A 20,784-nucleotide genomic window follows, 5' to 3' on the forward strand; every position below is an offset into this window, starting at 1 on the left:
CTACAAGCAAATTATGCTTCCCCTAATTTGAATCTAATTGAACCTAATGGGTTGGCTTAGTAGCTCCTTAGGCTTCATGATTCAAGAGGTCTTGGGTTCGAAACCTAGCAAGGGACTACACATAACTGACTGAATAATCAAGCTCTCGAAGAATTTTGGATACCCTCACTTCTCAAAGAAAAAAAAGGGAAATTTTATTGCCAAACCTTTAGTTTTTGGTAACATCATATATAGAAAGATTACCTTAAAACCTGAATTCCTTAAAGTATCGCCATCTACTATGGCTCCACAAACCCCTGCATTGTTCACCTGCAAATAATTCCTTCACTTCCAAGCATTTCATTTCCATAAAATTCTATAAGAAAATAGAATTGTGACATAGATTTAATATACATCCTTTCAGTAATAACTAACCACAGTTTTCCAATTTCCAGCTGGAAGTGCATAAGAAGATACTTGATAGTTGATACTATAATAGTAGTGATATATTAAATTATTTTACAGGTTTAATTCCTAAACTGCTTTATTTCTAGGATTGATAATTCAATAATAAAATTTTGGAACTTGTTTGAAGCCAGCATGGCTCTACATCCTTATGTTCTCTACACATATGAAAAGTAAGAGTACTTTGGTTCTGTTGTACTTTGGTCCACTCCCATATGATGGGGAGGATAAATGCAACAGAAACAACATATACCACTTCTACGTTTTGTTTCACTGTGTTTGCATGTGATATGTTTCCATAATCTACTGTAGCCATTTCTGTTTTGGGCACCTCCCTGGGCCCACCTTTGTATGTATTTCTTTACCATATTAATGCAATTCTATCGTTTGGATCTCAAAAAAAAAAAAAGCCAATTGCCTACATGTTTCAAACCCAATCCCCCTGTTTCCTCCTGTCACTACTGCATAACTGAAAAACATGATCCCTTAATAACACAAAAACTACGGGTGTTATTCTGTTATATAAATACTATGTGGTTTGGCTAGACTTTAGAGGCTGTGTTGTGTTGGGAAGTGTACAAACTCAATGAAAAAAGAAGCGGCAAATACCTCTTTGGTGCTTCTGCCATTGAAGATGAAGTGGGGACTTTCTTAGAAGTAACAGAACCGCAAAATGAAGTGGATTTTCGTTAGATTTTGACAGGAAGGACTAAGGAGTCAAGTTTAGCTTTTGACTTTAATCACAGAGCAACATAGTGTTTGACGTTAGCTACTGACTTTAGTCACACAGCAACGTCTTACTGTTTGGCTGAGTTTTGGGCTATCAGACACGGGCTGAAGTTGTTGTGTGCACTAGGATATTGTGATATTATGGTAGAATTTGACTAAAATATAATTTTTTTAATCTCTAGTAACAACTTGTATCTATAGTTTTTTTTTTTTTTGTGAGAAACAGCAACTTGTATCTGTGTGGATATGGGTTTGTCTTCTCTTGTGATGGAATGCATGAATCTAATGTAATGTAGTGACAATAGAGGGTCTATTTCAGTCCACTTGTCCCGTTCACATTTCGGTTCACTTAGATTTATTTGGTCTAATTTGGTTCACTTCTGTCTATTCGATCAATTTCGGACTAATTGGACCTACTCTTTGTTCACAAATCACCATTCATTGTCCATCAAATATGCTTCATTGCACGCACAGCACAGAACAAAAGATTCTTCACAATTGCATTACTAAAAGCATATAATTGACATTACATGCACCAAGTGAAAACACTTATTCTCTGCATACACTTTATGCCATTGTTTTCAAATAGACAATTAAATTGTGATTCAAGACATAGTAAACTAGGCAAGGAAAAGTGCAGATTCATTAGCATTTTATCCTTGAGAATTGGTAGAAATGAATAATCTCAATCAAAAGTTGTCACTTCATTCTGATAAAAGAAGAGGCCAGAGGGACCATCGTTGGGCAGCAGCACTAACTTTACAGCACTTTCAGCACCTTCATCAATTGTCAAGTAGCCAGTGTTGTGGTTTATATCTGTCTTGACATAGCCAGGGCAGACGCAATTGACTCGGAAAGACGGGAACTTTTTGGCCACAATCCTTGTGTAGGCATTGAGAGCTGCTTTTGAAAGCACATAGGCAGACGTATATCTAGGCCAGCCTTTGGTTTCCAAGGAACCCTCTTTAAAATCTTTCAAAAATTCATTCAATACCTCATCCACTCTTTCTTCTGTTAGGCTTTTAGCATCACCTAACTTTTATTTAGCCCATTCATTCGGTATTTTCTGAAAGAGCAGAAGAAGAAAACTCACTTTAATTTGATTAATGGGAAAATGAATCATGGTTTAATTTAAAAAAAAAAAAATGGTAAAAAAGATGAAAAGAAACTCTGCATCTATAGAAAGTAAATGAGAGAGGAGTGCTGCATATAATCCCATCAATTTGTTAAGAAAGAAAGATAGCATCTTCCTAAAAAAACCTATAAAAGCAACAAAGAAACGGAGTGGCAGCCACTTGAGTTTGATGGCAGGATTGTGTGTTGAGAGAGGGAGGTTTATTTCAACTTTTTAACTGTTAGGATGGAATGTGTTATGATCCTTATGGAAGCATATCAAAGATAAACCCAGGAAGGAAAAGTTCTACTTTTGAGATCATGAAAAAGAAGAAGAAAAAGTACACAAGCATCCTTTTTCCTAAAGATAGAAAATTTTACTTAATTGGACACTTAGCTGGGACTCAACTTGGTGAACTTTCAAGTGGCACTGAACAAATCATGATACATGGATCTATTCTCAAGTCAGTTATAAGTCGAACCATCTACTTTTGATTGGGATTCCATGACATTTACTTGTAATAAATTTCATACCTTTAAGTGCCCCATGGAAGAGGAAACATTAACAATCCTTGGTGAATTGGACAACTGGAGGATTGGAAGGAGCACTTCAATCATTCCTTTGGCACCATAGTAGTTTGTTTTCAGGCACTCTTCAGCTAACTTATAAGTTTCAGTCAATATTTTACTCCAATCCACGTTGGCACCTTGCTGCATCAATAAGAAGAAACTTCATTCTCTTCCACGCTAATAGTACAAAGAAAATGGTAGCTAGACAAATTTCCCAACAGCAATAGTTAGTTTCCCAACCCCAGTCTGAAGACACAAACACACTATACTTAATAGTAAAATTATCCATAATTTTGTGGCCAAAAAGCGAATTGCTACCAGATACAATACGTTAACTTTGACTAAATAGGTTTTAGGAAACTTGACATTAAGGTCTTCATATAACCAAATAAGTCTAAAAGGCAAATTAATTGATGCTTGTATGATTCGACATGGATTTTTTTTTTTTTTTCTTTTTCTTTCTAGAATATGACTAATATAATAAGACTTTTATTACATTCTTCCTTTGGGAGTTTTAAATAGATTATTTACTTTCAACATACAGGCTACAAGAGGGCTTTTGGCTGGACAAATTAAACTGGTTTGGCTTATGTTTCTTTCTTACTTTGTTAGGAATTAACAACAATGATCACCAAGAGCTATATAACAAGATAATGTCTAATCCTGAAGTTACAATCAAGTCACTCTTCCTCAAAGTTACATCCAAGTCCAATCACCGTTCTTTTTTGGCAAAGAAAAAATATCATACTTACAGAACTTACCATATCATTACCTGAATCAGCTAAAGCATCACCATCAATTATAGCTCCAGAATCCCCGCGTTGTTGACCTGCATAGAAATTTAAGATTTGTTATCATTTATTTTATATTGTAAGTTCGACTTATGAACAAGATATGACTCATAGCAAGTATTGTCGAGAATCTCTAATCTTTTGATAATTGACCAATCATATCAAAAATTTCAATTTGAAGTAAATAAGATGGGATTATAACAAGAGCAGTCTACAACATAGCTTTAGTTCTAGTTGAAAATTCATTGATTGAGTCAATGTGCAAATTTTTATGCATTTTTAAGCAAGGTATAGTGTTAACTGTTTAGACTCTACAGTCTACACTCATATCAATATTTCCAATACCTTCTACCCCTCTCTTTCCTATTCTATGTCATTCATATTCAAAATAAATAAATAAAAAACACATATCACAGCTTTCAAATAGTTACAAAATTCAAATGGCTCGTTTAAGCACCAGGAACATTTTCAAACTTACAAACATATCAAGCTTCCCATATTTGGTTTTAATGAAATCTGCCAAGGAAGATATACTAGCATGGTCAGCCACATCAAGCTGATGAAATACCACATGGTCAGATAGCCCAGACTCTCTCAGCTTTTCAACAGCTTCAAGGCCTTTTTTCTCATCTCTAGCAGTTAGCACCCCCATGATCCCACTTGAGGCCAATTTCCTGCATATTCCAAAACCAATCCCCTTATTGGCCCCTGTAACAACTGCATACCTGAAAGGAAAAAGTAAGTATAAAAATTAAAACAAATAAAAAGAAAAGTGTGAATAAATTGCAGTGTCATAGCACTGTTACGAAAACAACATGAGAGAAGAAGCAAAGTACTTTTTTGTTGCTTCTGCCATTGATGATAAAACTTGGGGGACACTTTTGTAACAAGTGAAAGCAGTGCTAAACTGCTTAAATAAGAAGAAATTCAGCTGTGAGACATGTTCACGTGTGGGTTGAATTGTGCCCCATACTAATGACTGGGTTCCTATCAAAAAATAAAAAATAATGACTTGGTTAGCAAAAAGTAACTTTTGGTTTTGTTTTCGGTAAGGCTAGGACACAAAATTTGACCAATCTTTTTTTCATAGTTGATATTTTTTCATAGTTGATATTATCTGAGTGATTGGTTCAAAATTTTACTTTGGCTTTTGTTTTTGGTAAGCATAGGACACAAATTTGGACAACATTTTTATCGTAGATATTGTCTGACTGATTGGTGTGCACAGCAACATAGGTGAGGTTTAAAAGTTTAACTCTCAACATTAATCAAAACAGATGGCGAAGAACCCGACTTAAAGTTGGCTAACAATAAGCACATCTTGTTTTTTTCATCACCATCTCCTTTGTTTACTTGTTATTTTTCTTGAAATAAAGCTAAAAATTGAAAACAGGTATATACTAAATATATTAAATGCTTAATTGGTTAGTTTTTATAATATCTTCTGAAATTATAAGAAGATAACATATGTAAAATACTAAATTAAAATATAATAAAAGAGATGTGGTTTTTTTAGAGAATTTCAACTTATGGCGTCCGTTTCTGATGATAGCAAAGAGATGTGGTTTTTAATTACTACTGTGGCATTGTTATTTTAAGGATTTTATTAATGAATTAATAATATGGCATATTGCCAACCATTTAATTCAAAATGAAGGGTCAAGATGATGTGGTAAAATACCCTATAAATTCTAGAGGATTTGATTATGAAAGTGGGTTATATTAGACAAGGAAAAAAAATAGACAAATAGATTTCCAACGAGCCAAAGCCCAACGGTCACTATGTATACTAAATGTTCAACGGGCTAAAAGAGGTGAAAAAAAGACAAAAATTAAGGCCCAAAACAAAACTTGTTGGATCTTACACACATGCATTGTGACAAGCCATTCACTCTTTCACTAACTCATATGAGTTATATGTATAAGCCCTAAGCCCACTATTTCAAGAAATTAAAAAACATGGGCAATTACTTATAAACACATAAGTGAACTCACTCCTAACCAATTTGGAACAAGCAACAAAGAGCAAAAGTGTTTGAATCACATTCATCCACACCAACAAACAATAGATTCTTAAATGTTTCATTACAAAAAGCATATAATTGACATTGCATACCCCAAGTGAAAAAACACATTCTTTGCATACATTTTATGACATCAACGTTAGACATTGGCTTTCAAATAGCCTGTCAAATAGAGATTCAAAACATAGAAAGTAAACAATTCCAGGAAAAGTACAGAAGTTGTATTTATATCTTTTGAGACATTAGTATTTATATCTTTTGAGAAGTGGTAGAAATGAAAAATCTTAATCAAAAGTTGTCACTTCATTCCGATAAAAGAAGAGGCCAGAAGGACCATCGTTGGGCAGGAGCGCTAACTTTACAACACTTTCAGCACCTTCATCAGTCGTCAAATAGCCATTGTTGTAGTTTATATCTGTTGTAGTTTATATCTGTCTTGACATAGCCAGGGCAGACGCAATTGACTCGAAAAGATGGGTACTTTTTGGCCACAATCCTTGTGTAGGCATTCATAGCTGCTTTTGAAATCCTATAAGAAGACGAATATCTAGGCCAGCCTTTGGTTTCCAAGGAACCCTCTTTAAAATCTTTCAGATATTCATTCAATACCTCATCTACTCTTTCTTCTGTTAGGCTTTCAGCATTACCTAACACTTCTTTAGCCCATTCATTTGGTATTTTCTGAAACAGCAGGAGACACTTTAATTTTTGATTCATGGGAAAATGAATTATAGTTTAATTTGAAAAAAGAAGAAGAAGAAGAAGAAAAGAGACTCTACACCTCTTTTAGAAAGTAAATAAGAGGAGTGCTTCTTATAGTCCCATCAATTTGTAAGAAAGAAAGGAAGTAACTTCCTTAAAAAACAGTAATAGTGATTAATTAGCAACAAAGAAACAGAGTGGCAGCCATTGGGTTCCAGAGTGGCAGCCATTTGAGTTTGATGGCAGAATGTGTGTGTGTGTGTGTTGAGAGAGAGAGAGAGAGAGAGAGAATGGGATTTATTTCGACTTTTTAACTGTTGGGATGGAAATGTGTTATGGAAGCACAATGAAGATAACCTCAGGAGGGCAAAGTTCAACTTTTTAGATCGTGAAATGAAACTGCCTCAAACCACAAATGGCTTAACTACATAAGTATCCACTATCCAGTCCATTAAAAAAAAAAGCACATAACACTTAGATGGGACTCAAATTGGTGAAGTTTCAAGTGGCACCGAAACAAATAATGATACATGGATCTATTCTTAAGCCAGTTATAAGTTGAACCATCTACTTTTGATTGGGATTTAGTGTTGGCTCGTTCCAGAACTTTTTCTTGTAATAAATTTCAAAACCAAATCAAAACTTGTATAAAAATTAATTCTAAGTTCTAATAAGGGTTCCAGAAATTTTATCTGCGGTTTCATACCTCTAAGTGTCCCATGGAAGAGGAAACATTAACAATCCTTGGTGAATTGGACAACTGGAGGATTGGAAGAAGTGCTTCAATCATTCCTTTGGCGCCATAGTAGTTTGTTTTCAGGCACTCTTCAGCTAACTCATAAGTGTCTGTCGCTATTTTACTCCAATCCACATTGACACCATCCTGCATCAATGAGAAGAAAATTCATTCTCTTCCAAGCCAATTGTACAAAGAAAATGGTAGGCAGAGACAGGTTGCTTAACAACAGTACTTAGTTAGCTTCCCAACCCCAGTCTGAAGACCCGAACACACTATACTTATGGTAAAAGCATCCATAATTTTGTGGCCAAACATTGCAAGATTTCATAGGGAGCACAACAAGGAATTAGAAAAAGCTAATCAGCTACCAGACAAAATACGGTAACTTTGACTAAAGCCGCTTTAGTCAAAGTTAATTGATGCAAGTGTGGTTTTATATGGGTTTTCTTTCTAGAACATGACCAATATCATAACAAAGTCATACCTAATGCACAAAACCCCTTTTTGTAGAGTCTGAGAAAGGTTATTGGTAGATAACCTTAGTCCTAATTTTTATTGGAGAGACTGATTTCTAGATTTGAACCCACAACCTAATAGGTTATTTACTTTCAATTTGCAAGAGGGCGCCGAATAATAATGATTTGGCATAAGATTCCTTCTTACTTTGTTAGGAATTAATTAACTACAATGATCAACAAGAGTTATAACAAGATAATGTCTAATCCTGAAGTTACAATCAAGTCACTCTTTCTCAAAGTTACATCCAAGTCCACTCACCCTTTTCTTATTTTTTGGCAATGAAAAAATATCATACTTTCATAACTTACCTTACCAAGACCTGAAGCAGCTAAAGCATCTCCATCTATTATAGATCCAGCGATCCCGGCGTTGTTGACCTGCATAGAATTTTAAGATTTGTCATCATTTATTTTATTTTGTAAATTAAACCAAAAACAGGATCATGAACAAGATGACCCGAAGCAAGTATTATCGAGAGTCTCTATTATATTGATAATTGACCAATCACATCAAATTTTAAAATTTGTACATAAGATGGGATTATAACAAGAGCAATTTACAACAAAGCTTTAGTTCTTGTTGAAAATTCATCGATGGAGTTGATGTGCAGATTTTTATGCAATTTAAAGCAAGGTTGTGTTTGCTGTTTAGTCTCTACAGTCTACACTTTTATCGTATTAAAATTTCCAATACTTTCTGCCCTGCCCCTCTTTCCTCTTCTCTGTCATGCATATTCAAAGAGTTGATTCAAGAGTAACTTTAAGCAATGTTACACAACACAATAAATGCATAGATAACCATCAGATTATATTTTCTTCTTATACCCTTTATGCTTGTAAAATTTCAGAATAATCAAAAGGTCAGTGACTATATCATCTATAAAATACTTAAATTTCATGTTTTTGTATATTAAAACTATGCATAAAAGACAAAATTTTATAGATTAAATAGTAAATTACATCCAGTTGACTCAAAATATAGCATGCATGTTAATAACATACATAAAAAATAATAATAAGAAGAAGAAGAATCTCGGTTTCCAAACAGTAATTCAAATGGCTAGTTAAACCACCAGAAACATTTCAAAAGTACCAATATATCGAGCCTCCCATATTTGTTTTTAATGAAATCTGCAAAGGAAGCTATACTAGCAGGATCCGCCACATCAAGCTGATGAAATACAACGTGGTCAGACAGCCCAAACTCTCTCAGCTTTTCAACAGCTTCAAGGCCTTTTTTCTCATCTCTAGCAGTTAGAACCACCACGATCCCATTTGAGGCCAGCTTCCTGCATATTTCGAAGCCAATCCCCTTATTGGCCCCTGTAACAACTGCGTACCTGAGAAAAAAAGAAAAAGAAAAGTATAAATAAAACACTGTGTCATGGCACTATTGCGAAAACACCATGAAAGAAGAAGCAAAGTACTTCTTTGTAGCTTCTGCCATTGATGATGAAACTTGGGACACTTTTGCAATAGTGAAAGCTGTGCTTAATTCTTCTATCTACTACGGTAGTAGCTACACTACTTTTTGGTTTTGTCAAGATAGTGGCGTTCTTTTTATCCTTTTTTTTTTCGGTAACATCGCCGGGTCTTTTTTCTCTTCTAATTTTTTTTTATATACATATGGGACCCGTTTATATTAATAAATCGTCACAGTATTTTTATAATTTTAATCCTTTATAGGTTAAAATAAAATATTATATTAAAATCAATCACAATTAAAAATAAAAATATTGTGAAAAAAAAAATATTACATCCATAACATTTCCCATAGATACAGTACTAATTACATTACTTTTTTGTTTGTTCAATATGTATAGTTCATTGGCTTTTTATTTTTATTTTTTTTGGTAATACTGCCAAGTCAATTTTTTTTTCTCTAATTTTTTTTATATACATATGAGACCCTGTTTATATATATATATATATATATATATATATAAAATATATTAATACAACAAATTGTCGCAATATTTTCATAATTGTTAAAATTTTAATTTTTTATAGGTCAAAATAAAATATCATATTGGAACCAACTAATGCTCTGTTTGGATACTGTTTATTACTAAAAATAGAAAATATTGTAACAAAATAATTTTTAAATGTATGAATAATGCTGTGAGAATTAGTTTTAATGAAAATTTTACTAAAAAAAAGTACTTGTAGGTCTTGTAAACAATGCACAAAATCCACTAATTTTGATGCAAATGCAATTGAAAGCGAGTTTTAGTTCTATCCAAACTCACACTATGACTAAAAATAAAGATATTGAAAAAAATGAAGAAGAAAATTAAACATACCGAGAGTGAGAAGAAGAAAATTAAACGAATGGGTGTGGGTTTGAATCCAAGTTTATGTTTTAAGTCTGAGTTTTCCATTTTTTTTTTTTTTTTTTTGCTTCAGTTGCAGTTGTTGACCAAGTCCGCAGTTGTTGACCAAGTCAGTAGTGAACAATGTACCGTACACTGTTTATGGGTCCCATAAACTTCACTTTTCAGCAACTTTTTTATTAAAAATGGGCCTCATGGTACTATTTATACATTTAAAAATTATTTTGTTACAATGTTTTTGATTTTCAATTTTTAATTTCAGTAAAATAAATTGTATCCAAACAGACCTTGAAGATAAAAATCACTTTTCTTTTGTATAATAATTTAATAGGGTGCTTCTTCTTTTATTGTCGTCATTGATTACGTCTAGAGAGGGAGGGAGATTTCCATACGAAAAGCAAACATTACTAGAAGAGTGGGGACACACGTCACCCACCATACATCTCTCCATCTGTTCAGGGTATCCGAATCTTGTTTCTTTCATTACTTTATTTAATATCCTTCGCCATTTTTAGCTACCACCTTTGGTTTTTTTTTGGTCACTTACTTCCCTGCACTCACGCAAAACTTGGGACCTGAAATATAAACGTCGTCTGTTTTGTTTTGTTTTTTTTTTTTTTTTTTTTTTTTTTTTTTTTTTTTTTTCATCATGCCATAATAACTGCCACATACATAAAAAAATTACAGTTTCAAACATTTCTCACAACACAACATTTGTGGTAAATTTAAGTTTGATGATTTTTTTTTTCATCTCATCATGCTATGTCTATGTTCACAACATTTCTCACAACATTTTTATAACAAATCATTTGTGGTAAATTATTATTGGTTCTAATATAAACTTATCAATGAAATTACTTTTTTACCTACCAATAACAACTCGTAACAATCTACTACTTATGATTTATTTTAAAAATGTTATAAACATAGCATTTCTCTTGTGAAAATGTTAAGACATCTTGTTGTCGTCATAATATATTCACAACGGTTGAAGTATCAATTATATACAAGTCAAAATAAAATATAACAAAATTATAAAGGTATTATAAAAATATTATACCATTCTGTTGTGTTTCTAGATTTTTTTTTTTTTTTGGTTTAGTTAATTTTGTTAAGCCAAAATTCATTGCTTTACATACAGTTTTCTTGAATAGACTTTTTTGTATTTTTTATTGTATTTTTATCTTTATGCACCATTTTATGTGAAAGCACATAGTTTTATACAAAGGAAAAAAAAAAAAAAAACACTTGGGATTAAAACACTTTGCATCCTTCATGTTTGGGGTAGCTCAAAATTCCTTCTTAAACTTTAAAATAAAGCAATTTTACCATTAATATTTTGCAAAATAGCAAATATGTCATATTATTATTCTCTCGGTTAAACCCTAATAAAAGCTTATGATTCTTAAAATATATCAATTGTGTAATGTTTAAAATACTCCCACTAAATTTTAATATCCCAAAAATTTTCTTCACGTATTTTGAGTTTTAGATGGTAATAATACTTAGAAACTTTTTTTTTTTTTTTTTGGGAGACAAATAATGCTTAGAAAGTTTGAATTGTGATATAAGATGTTTTATTTATTACCTAGAGAACATTGATTTTCTAGGTTTAAATCTTCGAAACTTATAATTTATCTAATGGAAAATTCAATGACACATGCCTTTTGTTATTTTTATTTTTTTTCCCTTGCCTAAAATGGGTGTTCATTAAAAACTAAGTAAGCTAAATATTGCACCTAGACTCATGTAGAATGATAAAGTAAAAAGTATGAATGATAAAAATTTTTATTGTGTATGGTTGAAGGTATTTGATGAAGAGTTTCAATTGTAACGCCCCAAAAACATAAATAATAAAAGTTTATTCAATCTAAATAATCCATAAAAAAATATTAAATAAAAGCAACCAACAACCTAAAATCTCATCATAATTGTCAGAGCTCTAATTCCACCAATGATAAAATATTCTCAAAATAATTCTCCAGTACAATATTCAATACCATAAAAATAATAATGAAATCCTCAATTTCACAATATAATTTGTAACTGTTGTCTTCCAAGAATCTCTACTCTAATGATCCCTCTAATGTATCTGTAAGGGAGATAAGAGGGGGGGGGGTGAGATAACTCAATAAGTGGGATTCACTAATACTGGGCTGTGAGAACAAACCTTTTAAATGAATATTCCATACAACAAAGTTATAACTTGCAAAACTATATGTAATTTTAACATCAAATATTTCATATAAAAATATCATTATATTGTGAGCCATTATGATTTACCAACACCATTATACAAACAATTTCCTATACTTTTCTTGTGGTCAACATTTACGCCCCATTGACAGGGATTGTGCTGTCTCCTTTTAGGACTGGAATTCTGTTTTCATCCCTTTTCTTAAGGGTAGTTCCTTTGGAATCTAAATGTGCATTCCCTTGCTAAGAAGCTCCCTTTTCGGATCCTCAATGGTATACTCTCTTGCTAAGGAGCTACCAAATGTGCACTGGCCCCCTTTTCTGGTACTGTCCCTTGCTAAGGACTAGCTACAGTATGATTGTCCATTGCTAAGGACTAAATACAATATTGAGTTTTTAATCACGACTTGCCATAGGATTCAAAACAAATTTCAAGATGCCCACAACAAACAATCCAGTCATAGTACTCATAAAAATTACAAAGATTTATCCACACATGCAAGTTTAAATAAGTTTAGGTTATCCCACAAATTTTTCATATAATGAATAATCAACGTTTCCATACAATGTGCACATCAAACATTTATAGGATATCAATATATTTATCGAATGTCAACATATTTTTTTGATTTAAGAATAGTTTCATAATCAAAATTGTTTTTGGGAAAATCCCCAAATTAGTAAACACCACTTAATTCTTAGTTGCAAAAATGAAATCAACCACCCTTGAGTCACAATAAATCAGTAGAATTAGAACCTAGCAACACCAAACATAGGTCCATCAATACACAAATTTCCAACTAAAATCTGTTTTCATACTTAAACAATATAATTTTGGACAACACTGATATTTCCAAAATTTTCCATCTATTCACTTAACTATCCCATTCACTTTTAGCTTTGATCAGATTTTTGGGTTTAAAAATATTGCTGCCTAATCAGATTTTTCCATTAATATAATCATAGATATTCATGAAACTTCAATATGACTGAATGATAGATATCTGATCAATCTAATTTATAGTTGAAGCTAATATTATATCTTTAATTTATCAATCCCATGACTAACCCATTATTCCCTTGATGCCGCAAAGCTTAAAAATATTGCTAGTCAAATTTTTGAACAATGGTAGTGTGTGGATGACAGTTAACTTAGATAATATATAATTTTTTATTCCTACGTTATAGGGGCTAAAAGATATTCTAGGCTTGAAAAGCATTACTGCCTCCTACAATAAATTAGAGTTGAATACATGTCACTAGAAGGATGATAAAGAAGATAAATATCAACCATAAAGCAATCTTTTCCCTTTCACATGGTGACAAACTTAAATTGATAAAGTCCAAGCCTATTACTTTATCAGATACGACTCTCAAAGCCTGTGGAGTACCCTTTTGCTAACATACAACCGTTGCATCATTCCTAATCTAATATAATAATAATTATAGTAGCCTTTTCCATTAATATAATGATAGATTAGGTTCACAGACTGAGGCTTACAGGTACTAAAATAACAAACTCATGTCTTTCTTGTAAGTGTGGGACAATTGCTAGCCATTGAATATTCAAACTTCCTAAATTTAGAGCAGGAGAAACCTTACCTGCAGTTTCCATGCACAGCCACAGGAAGAAAAGAAAAGTTTCAGTAAAATTTTTTCAGTTTTAGCTAAATAAAATGTTCCCAAACGGACACTTCAAACCTGAGACCATCTTTTTTTTAAAAAAATTTTTATCTCCAAAGGTCATAGATGATTTTAGCAGCAAATTAAGAAAACCCATCTCTTGATAAGGTAATATATCTCTCTTTCTTGATCTCATCAAAATTTTTGGTTTAGGTTCAAGTTTAGGTTCATGTTCATGTTTTGTTCCTTAATGATGGAGCCTTAAATGCAGATGGTGTGTGAGGCTGCTGTTGTGCAAGAGGGATAGCAACAAGGGTTGGGGTTTGCAGAACTTACTCAGTGTGAAGGATGGAGATGGTAGAGAGAGTAAAGACGGCTCAAAGGGTAGGGCTGACATGGTGTGGGAGAAAGAGTTAATAAAAGTGTAGTCTAATCAAAGTGGGACCCATGTATTTCTAATTATTTATGAAAATGACACTGAACAACTGTTTTTGCATCTTGAAAACTGGTATGAGGAGCTTTCTAAAATTAGTGTTTGAACACCATATTTTGAGTAACATAACTCAAACACTCTTAAAAAAAAACTTGTCTACTAAACATGTTTTTTTTTTTTTTTTTTGGAACAATAGTTTTCAGTATTTAAACACTGAAAACTGTTGTTAAAAATCTAGTACCAAACAACCTTTTTAGTCTTTAGTGATTGTGGGTGCCTTTTTTGTGTTTATAGGTTGGGGCTCGTTTTGCTATGTTTAGGCCTTTTGAATCGTGGGTCAGGAAGTTGGGACTAGCCTAGTACCTTAGCAGGACCATGCTACAGGCCAGTTTGTGCACAAGTCAAGCATTCTAAGGGTGCAAACGATGAAACAAATTAAGCAAAGAGTGTGGTCAGGTGGGTCACTACAATAGAAGGGAGTAAAATGGCAAAATAGTTGACACAACAAAACAACCAATACATCAAATATGATAAAGGATGCCACGCAAGACCACCTAACACAGAAAATATAATAAAGGATGTCATGGTAGAACAACAATTATAACAAATATGATAAAAGATGTCATAGTAGAACAACTAATACAGCAAATATGATAAAAGATACCACGACAAAACAACTAATATAGCAAATATGATAAAAGATGCCATAGTAAAACAACTAATACAACAAATATAAGTTCTAACGAGTAAAATTATATGTATTTGTAATCAAAGTCGAGTGTTGAATCTTTCCGCGGAAAGTGAACTAAGAAGGAACTCAAATCTCAACTTGAACAACCTCGTCATAAGATTTTTCCATCAAAGTTGAGCACTTTGGAGAATGGGCCTAAATGATTACTTGTTACTACTTTTGTGATTCTAAAGAGTGGGTTTGCTAAGAGGGAGGGAAAAGATGGTCTATTGATGCATGCCTTTTTTTTTTCTGCTATGTTTTATCTCTTCTTTTACCACTTTTTTTTTTCTTTTTTCGTAGTCCTTTCTCTCTCAGCTTTTTACTATTGTCTTATTGTGGGTCGCTCCTCCTCTCATTTATGGCTACTTCTCCTTTTTATAGTGAATTGATTCCATGAAATTTCTCCCTTTTACCCCTAGGGTTTTATCAACTGTTTTTGGTTTGTTATGGGCATCTCTTTAGGACTATCCAACAATCCATTGGTTGCCCAGCCACTACCATTGCTCAGTACATTCTCACTTTGTTACTACTCATTTCATGACAAAATTCCCTTTTGTTTGATTTTGCTACAAACCTCTATCTTTGGATTTGAATGGATAAGGATTTGGCTACTTCATCACCTACCTCTATGGCATGCATTAGGTGGTCCTAGCCATCTACCATTTCTTTTGGGTAAGATACCATCCTAGCAGAGTATATTCCCAAAAGAAACCTTGGTTGGAAACCAAAGATAAATCATTTTCCCCCCACCACCAAACCACACCCTTTGAACCCTTTGACTGTGGGTCCACCTCTCTTGTATTGGCGGGGTACAGATTGGTGGTGCTCAGGTCATTATGTGCTTGCTCCACTATCCTTTGTTTTTGTTTCCTTTCGTTCTAACGTTTTTTCTGCCGTAGCAAACTAGCCTTGTTTCATTCTGCTGCGTGTCTCTACTCGTATTTATCCTCTACAAAAGAGGGCATGGGCTTTTGCTGCCTTATTTCTTTTCATCCCTTCCCGGGCTTGTGTGTTCACTTGGCATAAGTTCTTGCTAGACCAATTCGTTGGGCTTTTGCTCTTCTTCTTTCTTATTTCCTTGGGCCTCCATAACCTACTAACTTGCACATTATTCCCTTTTTTTCCACCATTTGCTGTGTTCATGGACTTGCTAGCCTATTAGGCTTTACTTCTTCCTTTGGACTCTCATAACCCATTTACTTTACTTTTACCTCTTATGTGCCTATGGGCCCGTTGGCTATCATTTCCTTCCATGTTGACCCATTGGGCTTTTACCTCTTTCCTTGGGCCCTCATGGTCTTTACTTTTACCTCTCGTTGTGCCCATGGGTTTGCTGGTTGTCACTTCCTACCATGTTGGCCCATTGGGCTTTTACCTCTTTCCTTGGGTTCTCATGGCCCATTTGCCTTGCTTCTACCTCTTACTAGACTCGTGGGCATGCTGGCTTGTTGGGCTTTTACTTCTTTCTTTGGGCTCTCATGACCTATTTTCTTTTATCTTGTTCCTCAATCTTTTCCTTCTTCATTTTCTTTTGATGTTGGGTTTTTCTGCTGTTGGGCCCTTTTTGTCAAAAATAGGTATTAACCGTGATCAATCTAAATAAGTATTTTCCTCTTTAAAAAAAAAAAAAAAAATCTATCTAAATATGTACTTGATCAATTTACCATGACATGGTGTATGAGCTTAAGTCTCTCAATTTAAAATGATCGATTCTATTTAGCACCATAAGAAACCTATCATTTTATTGGACAATTTCTTTGCTATGGTTTCTTACTAACTAAGGGAACTATTTGGTTATTAATTGGGTTTGTGTCTGGGCTGGCTCTTTATGATAATTTATTTATGTTTTTAATATAATTTTTAATTTAACTTTGGCAAGGCGATGCATGGCATGATGAAGAAAAATAGAAACTTAATTTCCAATTTTGATTTTTGGTAGAGAGAGAGAGTATATCGGATTTTGGTGTATGATAATGTGAGAGATTGGATAATTAAGTTTGACAATTGCAATGACTCTCTCTCTCTCTCTCTCTCTCTCTCTCTCTCTCTCTCTCTCTCTCTCTCTCTCTCTCTCTCTCTCTCTCTCTCTCTCTCTCTCTCTTAGCTAGTGTAATTGAGGAAGGTCCCTCAAATGTTTGTGACAATCCCTTGCAAACCAATAACATTTCTCTTGAAACATATCATCACCAAGAACTAACATTGGCTTCCAAGAAGCACAAAAAACATATTGATTCTTCATGAAAGAACCCATATTGATAAGAAACTTAACAGAGGTATAGCCTTATTATTGCATCACAAATCATAGACAGAGAACATAAGCCCAAGGGGAAGTGTATAGCCATTAGAGGGCCATGTATTTTGATAGTCTATAGAAACAGATTGTCTTCAATTAAAATGGTGTCACTTCATTATTAGAGAAGAAGAGGCCAGAAGGACCTCCACTTCTGTAAGGCTTTCAGCATCAATTAACACTCCTTTAGCCCATTCATTTGGTATCTCCTGGAAAAACATTATAATTTAATTTTTAATTTTTAATGGGAGAATTATTCATAATTTAATGTCATAACAAAAACTCCATATCTATAGGGAGTGTTTCATATGATTCCATGAATACCATTTTGAAAGAACACTAGTTTTAGAGCATATACAACATGATATGAGCCACAACACACCCGACCATCTGGAGCTTTGATACCAAAGGCTGAACCACGTAACCCTCGTGTTCTCAGTATTCATATTCTATGCTTTCCGTTTCACATCCACTCTAGCATATACGACATAGTATAACATAGAACCACCGTTGCTAATATATTTAACTTGGTGTCAGAGCCAAACTTTCTTCTTGGCATCAAAAAAACATCTCTACACATTTAAGAAGATTCATACATGCATAGCACAAATCCACAGTACCCCTGCTTGTTTTCAGATCTAAACCCCATGGCATCACACAGCTTCCACGGATCACTGTCACTATCTTGCCATTGTGTCTCAAATCATAGCCCAAGCAATCTGTGCCTCCCCTTTTAGATTTGTGCAAATTGAGGTTTCGACTGATAAAACCAACCACATAGACATGCTCCGCGGCCTCTCACGACCAAAACCCAGGAAGCTGGTCTCCATTAGAATCTCTACGCACCACCACGCTCCAAAAAGAATTCCAGCACTTACTCCACGTGCCACCACAAATTCTTCACTCCTAGATCAACTTTTGGACACATGTGCCTCTATGTAGGCCTTGTCGTTCGCCGCTTAACGGAACTCAAGAATCTGGCTCTCATCTAACATCACACGTGCCCTCATGCACTTCCTAGGTTTCTGGCCTCGCTTCCACGCGTCAGTGGTAATGCACGCGCCATACACTGCTAGAAAACTTTCTAACATTATGATTGACGTCATTCGATGACGTCATCTAGCCACGCCAATTCCATGCAAGCCATAGCCACGTCAACCCTAGTCCACGTTAGAGACACATCATCAGGATGATGTCAGCAACTCTACTGTCCGATCTGTGACCCAATCCGTAAAACCCCGAAACTAACTCGGACCGTGTAGACCATTGACCACTGTCTGTCTTGACCATTGACTTTGACTTGGTTTGACTTTAACCAAAAGTTAAAATTTCCGAAATGGCTTATCTTGCTTAGTTTTTCACGTAAATTCTGATTTTGGACTCATTTCTTCATTTGAAACTTCAAAATCGATCAATTGGCACATTCTTCGTTGTGATTTCTTCAAAGGCATTCTTCAAGACATTTCCAAGGGATCTTCTCATACTTATCCAACTTCAAGCCTTCATCGAACTTCCACCTTGAGTTTAAGGGAGGGTGTTAGAAATATATTAGACATATTAGCCCAATGTAATAGGCCTAAGCTCACTCTTGCTTGTACTAGTAGTCTAGGATTTAGTTGCCTATATAAACTCATGTTAGGGTTCATTGTAACATAGGTTATTGTACTATACTCTTACATAATAAAGATGTAGCCCTTAAGGGATTCCTTTGTGGACGTAGGCCGACAAGGTTGAACCACGTAACCCTCTTGTTCTCAGTATTCCTATTCTATACTTTCCTTTTTGCATCCACTCTAGCATATATGACATGGTATAACACAGAACCACCGTTGCTAATAAATTTAACAGTTAATAAGAAAAAAATGGAAGGAAAGCGTTCCCCTCAATTTTCCAAGGGAATATACTCATATTCATATAGAAACAGATTATATCTAGTTATGTGTAGCTTTCATCTCAAAGTATCCAGTATCCACTAAATTAACAACAGTATTTAATCAACATTAGCAACAACGTAAATCAATAATAACTTTTTTTTATGCAATTAATAATAGGACCACTCCTAACCGAAAGTGTTGATCATTGGTATTCGAAGTATCACTCTTATCATTGGAGTAGACCAAGGTGAAACAATGAGTCTATGTTAGTTCTCCAATTATAAAAAAAAAATCATCAGAGAGACTCAAGTTGGCCAAATTTTCAGTGGCATCAAATTTAATCATGTGTGTCTAAGACTCAATTTAAGCCAATCTCAAGCAGAATCATTTGCTTTCAATTCAGCATAGTTGTATTCAAACCAAGTTTATAACTTGTACAAGACTTGATTGAGCTTTTCATCAGGGTGCCATAAATACGCAAATGATGCTTTCTAATACCTTTAGCTTCCCCATGAATGATGAAACTGTAAAGTTGAATTTATTCAACTAGGTGTTGGCTTTATTCTATGCCAAACTTTCTTGTAATTTAGCATTTAGAAACCCTGTATTTAGGTGGGAATAATGTAAGGGTTGTGTGTGAGAGAGTGTGAAGATTTGATCAAGAGTGTGCAACAAAAAGGTGACTCGCGACTGACTCGCGAGTGGTGACTTGCCAAAATGAAGCACACGTGTGAAACATGCAGGAAGATGAAGAGTCAGGACAACTGGATCACTACAGGACAAAAAGTACAATCTGGCCTAGTCTAGTAACTAGTGATTGGAACTCACGACTCATCCCAGTTGCGAAGTGACTCGCCAGTGCACTCTGTTTTGCTAAAAAATGACTTTTCACATTCCATCTCATACCCTACTATAAATACCTTTATACCCACGAAATGTAGAGAAGGGGAAGAAATAATTTTGAGAGAGAAACCCTAGAGAAAAACAAGATTGATTCATCCACAATCTTATACACTTGATTCTCCAAATTCCTCTACTCTCACCCTCTCCATTGTCATACCCATGAGAGGATCATAAACCAAATCCTTACCTCACCAAATTCAGAGTAGTGAGAAGGTTCTTGGTGTTTAGGAAGCAGTTCAAAAGAGAACCAATTCATATTGGTTGATGCAATGGGCTAATTACAGGATCTGGAAAGCTAGAGAAGACACGGTTCAGCGTAACCTTGTTGGAGCAAGAAGCTTGGTGGGCTTAGGTACATTAGGTAGATTAGGCTTGGGTCTATTGCTATTTATGTATCCCAACTGATTTTCTAATGGATCATTTACCGCTTGGAGGGCAGCGGAGAGGTTTTTCGCCGAGTTCTTCGATTTCTTCTTCAATAACACGTGCCGGTGTTATTGTGTTTGCATCTCTCTTTCCCTTACTCTTTACTTTTAATCTTTGTTGGTTGTGATTAATTAATGGCTTAGAGTAGTTTGCGTTTTTGGGTATTGCTTGTAGTTCATATTCCGCACATACATTGTTTGAATATAAGCTTGTTTTGGAAAATTTGAATTTGGGAGTCTAAACATTCACAAGTGTTTTATACACTGAGTGAGTTTTTAGAAACATTGACAATCGTTGGTGAATGAGATAACTGGAGGAGGGTAATAAGCGCTTCAACCATTCT

The 20,784-nt window shown here is 34.3% G+C and overlaps 1 pseudogene across 1 annotated transcript; it reads right to left on the reverse strand.

Annotated features, from left to right (window-relative positions):
* Nucleotides 1-1,651: 1,651 nt before the first annotated feature.
* LOC115957010 lies at nt 1,652-9,214 on the reverse strand (annotated as a pseudogene). Its single transcript, XR_004084318.1, has 10 exons — nt 9,058-9,214; nt 8,724-8,970; nt 7,940-8,008; nt 7,080-7,256; nt 5,967-6,352; nt 4,484-4,634; nt 4,126-4,372; nt 3,618-3,685; nt 2,821-2,997; nt 1,652-2,239 (listed from the first exon to the last, which is right to left on the reverse strand). The product of XR_004084318.1 is annotated as an uncharacterized LOC115957010 (transcript).
* Nucleotides 9,215-20,784: the final 11,570 nt, after the last annotated feature.

The sequence above is a fragment of the Quercus lobata genome, chromosome 8 (genome assembly GCF_001633185.2).
Source record: "Quercus lobata isolate SW786 chromosome 8, ValleyOak3.0 Primary Assembly, whole genome shotgun sequence".
NCBI lineage: Eukaryota > Viridiplantae > Streptophyta > Magnoliopsida > Fagales > Fagaceae > Quercus > Quercus lobata.